The sequence below is a fragment of the Gallus gallus genome, chromosome 1 (genome assembly GCF_016699485.2).
Source record: "Gallus gallus isolate bGalGal1 chromosome 1, bGalGal1.mat.broiler.GRCg7b, whole genome shotgun sequence".
NCBI classification, from domain to species: Eukaryota; Metazoa; Chordata; class Aves; order Galliformes; family Phasianidae; genus Gallus; species Gallus gallus.
In genome coordinates, this window is record NC_052532.1 from 154620959 (window position 1) to 154634140 (window position 13182).

The 13182-nt window shown below is 38.8% G+C and overlaps 1 long non-coding RNA gene across 1 annotated transcript; it reads left to right on the forward strand.

The window, feature by feature from the left end:
• Positions 1–497: 497 nt before the first annotated feature.
• On the forward strand, positions 498–6461 carry LOC121113471. Its single transcript, XR_005862689.1, has 3 exons — positions 498–762; positions 2375–2474; positions 6174–6461. It is a non-coding gene; the product is annotated as an uncharacterized LOC121113471 (long non-coding RNA).
• The last annotated feature ends 6721 nt before the right edge of the window (positions 6462–13182 follow it).

Sequence of the window (13182 nt, forward strand, 5' to 3'; positions counted from 1 at the left end):
GTGACAAGAAGAAGCTGATCCAGTGTAAGAAATGAAATTATGAGTTTTGGGAAATAACTTTGTTAGAATAAGTGACAAGTTGTATGAAATTGTGTAATTGTATGAGAATTTAGTTTCTCTGCTATTGTTGTCATAGCTGCAATAGGTTAAGAGCATCAGTATGACAAAGTTTCTGGGTAAAGGTAGTAGTTGGTTTATTTTTTCCCTGATTTGTAGCTTTGAAATGTTGCATGGATTATTGAGATCAGCGTTACAAGCTCTTTCTGTGCTCACAGAATATGTCCAATGAGACAAAAGCCATCAATTTTTAAAGACTCAAGAATAGGCTTCTAAAAATTCTAGGAAGTACAAATGTGAATCACAGAGCTCATTAAAAGAAGGAAAGAGGAGGCGGAAGAGACAGACAAATTAACAGTTGCATTGCCGAGGTTCGCTGCTTCAGAGCTGTCCCAGCCAGAACTGCAGTGACTGACTGTGAGGTACAGGGGGGTTTCCCGCAGTTCTTTCACCGAGGGAACCCCGAGATAACAGAGCAGCCCGGCAGCTCTCGCGAGAACGGCTGACGTGAAGTGGGCGTTGCCAGGGCAGCGGCTCTGCATCCACGCCCTCTGCCTCGAAATAGCCTCGGGGAGGGTAGGGATCAGAGATGGAGAGGAGGAGTTAGGGTGTGTGAATCACGTGGGCTGTTCAAACGAGGAGAAACTGTAAGCCACGCGTTCATGGGACTACACAGTGAGGAGGGTTGTTATCACTGCAAAGCAAGTAAGAAGTGCGGGGGCACCTGTTAACGGCCTGGTAGCGGGGTGAGGGCAGTGGCGGCACTACTGGCAGCAGGGCAGAGCTGATCAGTCACACCCCATTGAGGCTACCTGAACAGTGCTGGTGCGACGGCTGGTTTGTCATGGCTGCTCTCTGGCGGAAGGCTGCTTCCAGGAAAAATGTGGAGACCCAGATGGAGGTCCCAAAACAAGGTGCTAGTGCGCAGGTCTCTGGCTGTGGTGGGTGCCAGAGCCTGGCCTTTGCAGTGCTAGGTGATGGAGACAGCACTTGCGTAAGATGTGACCAGCTAAATGACTTACTCAGCCTTATGGTTGACCTGAAGGAGGAGGTGGAGAGGCTGAAGAGCATATGGGAATGTGAGAGGGAGATTGATTGGTGGTGCTAGTCCCTGTCAGTCCCGAGATCTAGGCAGCCAGCTGAGGCTCCATGTGGAACACATCACCCCCTGCCTCCTTACATACAGGTGATAGAGGAGAACCAGCAGGCAGACAGTGTTCCTGCTGCAGTGTTCCTGAACTTGGTGAGGGATGTGCAAAACAGTATGAAAACATTCTACACGTACCTTGGCCAGAAAAGACAGGCCAAAACAAGTGTACCTCCTTTGGTAAATGTTAAACAAACAAACAAACAAACCCAGAACGAATCTCCCCTGTACCATGTGATCAGTTGCTGTGGTTCTGGCTGGGACAGCTTTGAAGCAGCGAACCTCAGCGATCAAGGGCTTCTTCTGGGTTTGCATTTGCATTCCAGTATCCATTGTGATTCTATGAAAAATAACACTGAAGAATATCAAATTGCTTAGCTGCTAATATAGTTACAAAAATCTGTAATACCAGTCATATTCCTCTGCCTTCACTCCCTGGACCTCCTCCACCACAGTCTCCGTTTTCTCATCAGCCATCCTAATAGAGGGGTAGCCCAGAGGAGGTGGCCTTTGCTTTGTATTCCTACTCTCCCAGTCAGTGGTGTTCCATATTGTCCCAGCCAAGCAGAGCAGGTCGTGCCTCTGGGTCCTGTAAGCTTGGTGGAAAGAGTGGTGCAAATTGCACTTCTCTATTCATTTTGAAAGAGCCCTGTACAGCTCAGATGCCCTCCTGGGGTTAGATTTTTTGGGACCTCTCTTTCAAAAAATAATGATCAGCCTTTTCTTTCAAGAAGAGGGTAACACATGCACAGTTCTAGGTTCATTTAGAATCACTAAGGTTGGAAAAGGCCTGTAAGATCATCTTTGTGTCACAGGGCTAGAGAAGAGGTTGTAGTCACATTTTGTATCTGTCCCATCTTGACCTAAGGGGAGAGAGAATCCACTGTAGTCTTTGAAAAACAGCTTGGCTAATCAAATAGCTGCTCAATGAATCATATTCATCTCATTTTTTAATTTGAATTAGTCTGGCTTCAAATTCCAATGTTGGATTTTATTATACATTTTATTATACATTTTGATTAACCTAGAATCCTTCATAGAAAATATTATTCATGCTGATCTGAACTTAGGTGAATTTACAGCCTTATATTCAAAATGTTAAACAGACAGAGTACCTGGAATTTTTTCCCTAAAAAGAATAAAAAAACATATGTAATTTTTTTTTTCTAGCTCCTTTTTGAACAGACTGATTCAATGCCTTTCTCCCACCACATTTGCTAGTTCCAAATCTGTTATTCTCAACATGGTTTCACCAATAGCAGCCACAGAGGTAAGATAAGAAATCTCCTGTTCTCCGCCTTGAATTTTTTTTCTTTGAAGCTTCCATAGATTGTGCTAATGGTTTTGCTAAAACACACAGACCTGTAATTCTCGGCTCCCAGGAAAATACCCTGGCCATCATCAGTGCTCTATAGATTCTTCTAAGTATAGGGAGAGAAGGGAGTCCGGAGTGTACTGACCTTGTATTTGTTTCACTTTGCCTGTGCAGCTTAGCTAATAAGAGGGACAGTAATAGGGCCCTGGCCCTACGATATATGTTTACAAATCATTTTATGTTAATTGTTAAGTTAAATAGGGGCAGGATTCCAAATCTCATCTCTTTCAGGTATGGTACCTTGACTGCTGAATTTAAATTCATGACCACATCTGTTCTGTGCATCTCATACGGGGTAGCTCTTAGTTACCGGGGATTGGATAACTATCACTCTATACTGCTAATGTGTGGATCACACCAAAGTGATTTACACATTCAAGAGAAGCATGCTTTCTTTATACTGGATTTGCGTGTGCGTGCAAATAAAGAGAATGAAGTGGGGGAAAAAAAAAAGGATGATATGTGACTGGGAAATTGTACCAAGATATATATTAAAAAAAAAAAAAAAAAAATAACCCATTATGATAAGCTTTGGTAGCTGGAGGAGCTTGAAAGTATCTGCAACACATATGCCTGATTTTTGCTTGTTATTTATTGAAGCGAAAGAATCATATTTTCAAAGTCAAGAGGTTTAGATTGAGTCTTCTGTAAATTTTAGAAACAAAGAAAATTCACCGTTTCCATATCATTAGGAATTAGAGAAAAATTATCTCCTTTTGGAGGAAGTGTAGATGTGAGATAATGTCATTTCTTTGCAGCTGTGCACAAATCCTCATGCAGTTCTGGATCAATGGATGCTGAATTCTCTCAAACATAGGAGGAAACAGCAAGCTCTCAGGGGGTGACAGTCTCTTGCCTGCTTATCCTGGTGTTTGCTTGCTGTTTGCAGCAAATACCTCAGGTGCACTAGCTGGGATTTCAGCTGGGTTTGACCTTTGCTTCTGCTATCTTTCTACTTTCTGTGATCTGCCCAAGAGGCAAGTCTCCTAGCACAGCATGTACACAATACAAGGCAAAACACCATGGAAATTACACTGTTCATTGTTTTCTCAGTCCCAGAGCACAGGCACTCCTACTTTTACCATTTTCCAGATGCCGACTTTTGTATTTATTTAGAAATGAATTTTAGATCATTTTGAATAGTCCTTTTCTAAAACAAAGATTTTCCTGCACTTTGTCAGAGCTATACCTCATATGGACAAATGAGCATTCAGAGTAGTAACTTTGAAGCACAGACCTCTAAGAAATCTGTTTTAATAATAACCATTCTGACTTCAGAGACAGTAAGAATGTCTAAATAACAAAACTCCAAAGACAGTGTATAAAACCCACATATTTTATTACAAGTAAGCTGTGTAGCAAGTATATCGAGGTTTTGATCATGTTTAATCGTGAACATCAATTAATTTTTCTTTTTGCTATAGTTATAATGCAGTCATTTGAAATTTCTGATTAAAAAGAAAAAGTATTTACACCATTCTATACTGCAGATTTATTCCAGAGTCATTAAAAACAACTAAAGGGATTTTAAAAAAACCAATTATTTATGTTTTATATTTATACAGATATGTAAAAGGATGTTCAGAATTTAAAGGAAAATATGAATATCTCAAAAAAAAAAATGACATAAAACTGGTGTGTGGAATTAAAAAGCTAACAGGACTGAAAGCGAGAGCTGTGTGTACTTTCTAGTTACTCAGTCCTGAAGGGAAAAAGTGCTTTTCCTGGTCACAGAATATCAAATCTTCACTGAATGCTGACTCACTCCAGGACAGTGATGTTATAAAAGAAAAAAACAATGTTTTGGAAATGGGGGCTGACCAAAAAATATCACATGTGAGATAAGAAAGTGTTAACCTATCAAATGGTATACTGCAGGCTAGCTATCTGAATGGCCAAATAAGTTTAATTTATGATGTGTTACAGGAGAAATTTTAGTGAACAGACTGGATAGGATAGGACGAGAGAACAACATTAAAAGAGGACAGATTCAGATTAGATGCTAGGAGGAAATTCTCTTCTCAGAAGGTGGTCAGGCACTGGCACAGGGTGCCTAGAGAAGCTGTGGATGCCCCATCCCTGGAGGTGTTCAAGGCCACATTGAATGGGGCCCTGGGCAGCCTGGTCTAGTTGGTGGGTGGCAGCCCTGTCCGTGGTAAGGGGGTTGGAATAAATGGTCCTTATGGTTCCTTCCACCCCAAGCCATTCTATGACTGGTTTCTCATATAGCTGTGTGGTTGATGACACTGACCTCCTTTACGTGACAGTTGTGTGCTGTTGTCCCTGTGCTAAGTATCACCTTATTTCTAGGTCTTGTATATCAACTTCTCTTTAGAGGAGAAATGAGTGGCATTTTCCCTGTGTAAATTTTCAATTAATATTTGCAATTGTGCAATTCTCCAGATTATTTACAAGGTAGAAGTGGGCACGCTTAAGTCATACCCAAATTGGTGTTTCAGCTGACAGCAGTCCCTGGCTTGTGGCAGTGAGTCTGCTTCTGTGAACAATCCTGTTGTAAACAGTGTAAGAAGACAAGTTCCCTTGCCATTTGAGCCCTGACTTTTCCACCCACCCACCACCACCATGAAAACAGCCAGAGCACAAACTGCAGAGGTGCACAGCAGTTTCCTGCTGCTCGCCCACAAGACTCTGTGAAAGCATTTGTAATAGTGCCATCTAGTGATACCTGTCTCAAAAACACACCTTCAAGTCATCCAAATCACTCCCAAAATTCCCGGAGCACGGTTGCTGGATTAGGCAAACCTTGATTTGTACCCACTGAGCATGGGAGTAAATTAACATCAACATGTTTGTACAGGTGGCCCCCGAAGATGACCTCTTTGCAGTCCTAGAGCTCCTTCCTTTCCATCAGTCCTCGATGCTTAGTTGTCATACACTCTGAAGAGCTTTTATTAACTTTATTTACACTATTTACTAGTCTTAGTATTTTCAAAGTACATGAGATTATCAGATGCAAGTGGTATATGGTTTTTAATAATTATATGTAGTGTACCTATTAGTCTGGTTTCTTTCAGAATACCAAGAAAATGTCTTGGTTACCTCAAGCACTGCTTAATCAATGCCCACTGGTTGATGACAGTCGATGGACAACCTCAGTCACCTCAGTGCTGAGAATGATGAGGGATAAACTGTAGCACAGACAGACCAGATGCTTCAGGAGCTGAAGATGAAACAGTATATTGGATATGACGCGTTTTCAGTTTCCACAAGTCTATGAAAATAATATGATCCTTCAAGAATTAGCTCTTTGTTTAGTAAAGAAAAAAAAATCATGTTGCAAAGAATTAATAGCTAGTATCTAAAGTTTTCTTACAATCTGCCACTCAGTTTTCATTTCTTGATCACAAAATGCTGGTATGCTTGTGCTGTGCCAGACCATCATAGAACCATAAAATCATAGACTCGTTGGAGTTGGAAGGGACCTTTAAAAGTCATCTAGTCCAACTCCCCTGTGATAAAAGAAGTGTATCAAGTGTAATTGTTAGTCTTTGAGAGGTTTTTGGAATATCATCTTCTGTTCATAGAATCCTTTATCTGATACCTCTAACGACGTTATGTTACTTGTTATGTTAGATCTGTCTTCAGAGCCAGATGTGGAGCAAACAGCACCATTTTTGTTCCTGAATTCCTATTTTATGTCTCCTTTTCAGCAAGCCCAGAGAGGACAGGTACTTTCCTTATGTAAGAACTTACATTAAAACTAGGCAAATGAATCTTTTTTGCATGACTGCAACACACAGTACAGCTAGAAATATGTAACGTTAAACCTATGCAATGCTTTTAACCTTGATAATTACTTCTGGTTCATTGTAAGTACTAAATTATTTCTACACAAGATATTTGCCTAGCTGTGTTTGTATGTTTAGGGATTTTGGCAAGATGGATTGCACAATATAAAAATTAAGGATTTTTTTTTTTGCTATACATTCTTATAAGTAATCCTAAAAAACTGAATTTTCTCCTTGTTTCTGTTACAGTACTCCTCTGTGATTCTAGGCAAGAAATGGGCTTAATTTTGCCCCTAATTTTAAGAGATTTTTTGCTCTCTCTCTCTGCTTTACTTCCCTAACTGAAAATTAGAGGTAATTCTATTTTTTCCTCTCTCAAGCTCAAGATAATTTTGTTTTCTGTGAGTATGATGAGGTTTGCCTGAGCAACACAGAAATGCCTATGCTTGGCACATTACATAGTATCTATGGCAATCCACGGAATGACTGATACACAAAAAAGGATAGAATGGAATAGCTCTTAATCAACATTGTCTATTTAATGTATAGAATGGAGCATCCTATGTAAAAAAAAATACGATCACGCATACAAAAATTTATCATAATCCATATGCATATGAGAGAAATGAAATCTGTATTATATCTGCCAGAAGCAGAAATTAATAAAAAAAGTGACTTCACAGCAATGATTGCAATTTTCAAAGCTATGTCTCAGTTATATTGATACAATATACAAAACACATCTTGATAGATTTTGTAGAGGAAATTGGTTCTCTTTGCCCCTTTATGACTTTACTGTGCAGAGGCTATATCTGTAGGATCTACTTGTTTCCCAGATAACAGTTTCTGGGCTGAGAGCATTTCAGACTAATTAAATATTTTCCTGGTGAGTGGCGGGACCCATTTAAATGAGTGAAAGAGAAAGTGTTTAATTAAACATTCAAGGAGCAAACATTGTCTGGTGTCTTTTTGAAAAGAGATGTCACTGGGGAATCAAGAATTCAAGCTATTTATGTTTAAACAAAACTGTTTTGAAGCTTAGGAATTGTGTTGGAAGTTTTTCAAAGGTATTAAAAGAGGATCATAGGGCATTGGCATAACTGTGCAAGTTCTTCCAGTGTCATTTCAGCAATACCTTTCACAACCTAAAAAGAACAAAGTAATCTTTAGTAACTTATTAACATCTTAAGTAAAATAAACTACATGAAAAAATAATTTCAATAGTTACCTCTTCAGTTCCTGAAATGCAGTGGATCTAGTTATCGGGTTAACCCTTTCTACGTTCCAATAGAAAAATAACAGGTCAGACCTTTCACTATCTATGTTGCAGCAGATCATGATGAAATCACAGCAGTTTAGAATGGAAATGGCATTTTGAAGTTACATTTTTTCCTATGTGAAGTTTGGTTACATACAGTACTGGATGTGCTTCCTGCTTGAGAATTAAAACACTAAAATTTGGTCAACTTCTTTTATTTCTATCCCAGACAAGGAGGGGACAATGACAACACAAGAATCACAGAATCATTTAGGTTGGAGGGGGTCTGTTGAGATCATTCAGTCAGCCTTCCCCCAGACCCCTGCTCAAGCTCAGTCACCTAGAGCAGGTTGTCCAGGACCATGTCCAGATGGTTTTTTAGTATCTCCAAGGATGGAGACTCCACAACTTCTTTGGGCAACTTGCCCAAAGTGCTTGATGACACTTGTAGTAACAAAAGGTTTTCTACAGTGTTCACATGAGAGTTCATGTGTTATAATTTGCATACATTGCCTCTTTTCTTGTCCCCAGGTTCTACTAAGAAATGTGTCTTTCATTCCTTCCATTCAGGTCCTTTGGACACACTGATAAGATATGCCTTCTCTTCTCCAGCCTAAACAGTTCCAGTTCTCTCAGCCTTTCCATGTAGGAGAAATGGTCCAGGCTGCTGATCGAGTGTGTAAATCTTCTTTGGACTTGCTCCAGTAAGTCCATACCTTCTCATATCAGAAAGCCCCAAACCATACTCTAGGGGACTAGAAGAGAAAGATCATCTCCCTCAATCTACAGGCATTACTTTATCCAGGATACTGCTAGCCTTTTTTTGCTATGAGAGTGCATTGCTGGCTCACATTCATCTCAGGTCCACTGGGATCCCAAGGAGTTTGTAGGTAAAATTGTCTTACAGCTAGTGAGTTCCTAGCATGTACTGGTTCCTGGTGCTGTACCTCCCCAGCTGCAGAGCTTTGTGCTTCCCCTTGTTGTACATGGGCTTCTGTCAGCCAATTTCTCTGGACTTTTGAGGTCACTCTGTATGGTAGCATGACCCTCTGGTGTATCAGTCTCTCCCACAAATAAGGATATTTCAACATTAGAAAATATTATTTTTCTGATGTCAGTAAGACCTGATACCCTGAAAACTAGCAGTTACCAACAGAAGAAGCCTTGAAACAGCAGTTAATGATTTGTCTGATGAAGACATAAACTCTTCTTTGGCTTCTTTATCTTTGCTTTGAACCAACTGCAGTACTATATGATGGATGGTCTCTACTACATTTCTGATGGTAACCACTTCTGGTTTTAGAAGTCAAAGAAAAAAGAACTGTGGTACAAAACAAAACAAAAACACAGAAAACCCCACAAACCCAAACAATAACAAAACAACAAACAAAAAACAAAAACAAACAAACAAATGAAAAGAAACAAACAATCCAAAAAGAAATACACAACCACACAAAACCAACATACATTTGTTTGCAAAAATATGTTTTTATTATTCACTAGAACAGAGCCAGGATATTTCCAAATTCTTCAGCAGGGGAAAGCACATCAGAAAAAGGGGAAACAAAACAAAAAAACAACACAGATATAACCCCACAGTGACACTGTGAGTAAAATATTTGCCTGATCTCACCCCAGTGAGTGCCTTCACACACAGGTTACAATTTCAGTTTCTTTTTGAGGGAGTAATTAATAATGAAGAATAGCTTCAGTAGGAGGAACTGATAAGGATTAACTACTCTTCATCGATCTAAAACAGTAGGGGATTTGCATAGAATTTTTCAGCAACTTCAGGGTATTTCTTTAGCATTTTCCTGTTAGTAAATTTGTGTGGCTGGTATTTTTCTTCCTCTCCTCATCTTTTGTCCTGGAGCCACACAGATTTTGCAATGAAGGTTTGTTTAAAATGACAAATTTACATGAAAATCTTGACATTTGACAAAATGCCATGTTCCAATATGAACAGTTCTCACCAAAGAAAACTCTTATCAGCGCTCTTTTTGATCTTCTCTGCTATCATTTTTCTTCTGTTGTGTCCATTTGTTTGTTTTGCTAGGGAGTAAAAAAAGATATATCCACAAAGATTAAATTAAAAGAGCATATTTTAAATGAAAAAAATAAGATATGTATTTTTAAATTCTGAAGAAAAAAAGTACATAGATTACTTGGAGAGTGTTATTTTCTTTAATTTATCCTTGGGAGTTCCATCTTGATCAAGATAGATATGAATGTAATATTTCCTATGGGGTTCTGGGCAATGCCACAACTTCTGCTATGTATCTTCTGTTCTTTTGGACCTGGATAACTATATCTGGGAAGAAATAAGGTCTAAAGCATGATAAAGTGTTAAGGAAATCAACCACTGAAGCATATTGCTTGGAGTGGGTACATTAGCACTTTCTAGCTTTGTTTTGCCTTCATGTAATCTGTTAGCTATAGAGAATGGAAAAGCAAAACAGGAAACAATGACTTTAGCATATATGTTGAATATACTTCTATCAGTTATCTACAGACAAATTCTTCTTGCCAAAGCTATGAAGCATGACTTTTACAACATTTCACTGGAGCACTGTACTGTATCTATCGGCTCTCCCAGGTCTGGTTTCATTCTGGTTATCTTTAACAAGATGCCTTACAGAATCCAGGATTTAAAAATGGCTGTCACATCTTTTATAGATTTCATCAGATTACCTGTAGAATTTCACTGCAATTTCAGGAAAAAGCAGAAGAGACAGACAATGAAAAGCAGAAGACTGTATAGTATTTCACCAAAATGTGTACATTTTCTTCAATTTAAACATCTTTTGGACAAAAAGTCTCTCCTGCAAAGTTAGGCATTCACCAAAAGAGAGAGCTGTGTTTATGTGTCTCATCGGCAAACCCCAGAAAGAGACTTGTTATAATTTCAGAATTAATAAACATATAAAAATGAGAGAAAATGGGGATGTTGATTATCAGAAAAAAATTCCAAGAAAAAATATAACTCGTTAGAATATGAAAAGTCTGCTGGCACAATAACGGACATTCCCTAACATGCTGAAATATAGCTCAATATAATAAAGCAATAGCAAAGTAGAAATAGAAACATATTATTCCATTCAGAGCAAGAGTTTCTGTGGGGCAGAGAAAAGGGAGTATAACCCTTTGCTACTTTGATTATCTTTTCATAAATGAAGAGCATATGGTTTTCTCTGCTTATAGTTTTTGTAATGTTCTTAAGTGTTCCCTGTAGCTGGTTTTATATTATGTAAAGAAACGTTCTTGCTGATTACATTGCATTACACATAACTTTCTAAAATTTGGCGAAACGCAAAGAAATTGCTAAGCAGGTATAATACTAGGGCTCAATTCTAAGCTGCAAATCTGTGTTCAGCCTTGAATACTCATAGAGACTTGAACTCCTAAAAAATAGTGTCGCTCCAATTTATACGTCTTTCGTATATGTATACCCAACGTGAGATTAAGAAACAATGGTTCAAATGTTGGTCTGACCAGTTTATTACAAATCTTAATCAGGGAGATGGGGAAGATTATTATTTGGCGACTATTACAAATTAGGGTGATGGGGAAGGGAAAGCGGGCGATAGAAAAGATAGGAAAGAAGCAAGAATTGCCGGCCTTAGGCAGCAAGCAGTAGAGAGACAGGGTAAGTCCAGGAGGAAGCGGCAGGTCTCAGGTAGCAGGCCCAGGAGAGTCCATCAGCATGCAGGCATCACGTTGTGAGGAATCTGATGTCAGAAACCTAAACTCATGGTTGTTGGTCCCATTTTTATCCTTCTTCTTCTGCCAACGTGGCATTCCTGGGCGCTTGGGTAAGAGTCATGTGCAGTACCCCCTGAGATGGCTATCTCCCTCAAGATAAGCCCACACAAAAGACTCCTTCCTGGCCATTAAGCTGCAGCTTATCTCTCTGTCGTTGCCCCTGGGCTGCAAATCTTCAGACAGAAGATTTTGCCATCTTTGACCAGGACTTATCTGGACTTGTCCTCAGCAAGCTTTGAGGCAACGGTGCAAAAGAATAATCTCTTACAAATATACATACCGTAACAGAGTGGACACACGAAGAAATGGTGAAAACAGGGTTAGATGGCACCTGGTGCATATTGTAGAAGTTTCTGTGGACTTTTAAATAGAACCTGGAGTGACGACTAAAGCAGGTAAATACGTTTTTGTTAATGTGTACATCAGCGTGCTTTTGTGATATTATCCTAAACGCAAGGAAGTAAATCAGAGGAGACTGCTGCAGGAAACAAAGGGAAAATAAATCAATGAAGACAACGTTGTTTGATTCCAGCTAAAGGGATAAGATTTATTCTTCTGCAGGTTTATCAGCAGCAGCTGGAATAAGCCTTCCAATGAAAGATGCACACAAATTGCAGCCAGCCCCTTATCTCTCCCAGGATGGAGACTGTGGAAATTGAAAGACCGGAGGGGATATTATAAATTACAATGTAGATAATACCCTTGTAGACGGTGTTTTTTTGTTGTTGTTGTTGTTGGTTTTTTGTTTTTTTTTTAATATATATATTAGCCTTTCTCTGCAAGGATTCTGTGACTAGGGATAAATAACTAGTAACTTGCAAAAGTTGGTACTGTATATCCTTAGCCAACCACTGTTACAATCTCAACAATTTAATTCCATAGACATGCTGATGATCAGTGTGACATGTAGAGCAAGCAGTTGTGAATTTTTCAAAAAAATCTGTCACCTTGAAGATTAGGGGACTTTCTTCTTTACAGTGGTGTGTTTCTGAAAACGTGTGATGTATTTAGAAACCTAAGCTCTTAACTTTGGTGTGTAAAACAGAAATAGTATTAAGCAGACACATATTTGTAGTTTGGATTTAATTACATTCCAGTTAAAATCGAACAGGAATTTTGCCCTGGCACTCTTCTCTGAAAAGTAATTTTGACTTACATACTACTGAGCCTCTTAGGAATCACTGTCATATAGTTGGTACTACATGCAATTTAGTCTCTGCATGAAATTATGGAACAGGGAGAGCCACAAGATGGCCAGGTATTTCAGAATTCAAAGTGACTCATTTATATGTTCTTGGATGAATTCAGTTGTTACTTGAAATCTGTTTCATTTTGTAGAAATAAAGCTGTTGAAAAAATCAGCAGCAAGAAGTAGCTTCAGTTGCACAACACCTCTTGGTTTAGACTTTGTGATGAGTGGAAGTGAAGTTAAAACAAATTTTAAAATTTTCTGTTGACTTTCAGTTACAGAAAAGCAAATGTTGGTACTTGACTGCTTCAGTTCACTTTGTCATGTAAAATGAAGACTTTTTTTGCCGTCTTATGAAAACAAAACCATTCTTTCTGAAGACAGTAAAATTGAAAATGTTGATTTAATATAAAATAGTGAAAGGACGGAAATATGTTATCATGGTACAAAATATCCGATGTTTTCAACACTACTCAACTACTCAACACTTGTAATTAATTACAAAATTGATAGCATTTTTGATATCTCGAAATGAATGGAGAAAAAATGGTGCAAAGTATATTGTCAAGTATTTGCAACCATCTTATGTGTAGATGCCAATGGTTTACGGGCTAGTTCAGCCCTGTTCTGTGACTAGCAGGGCGA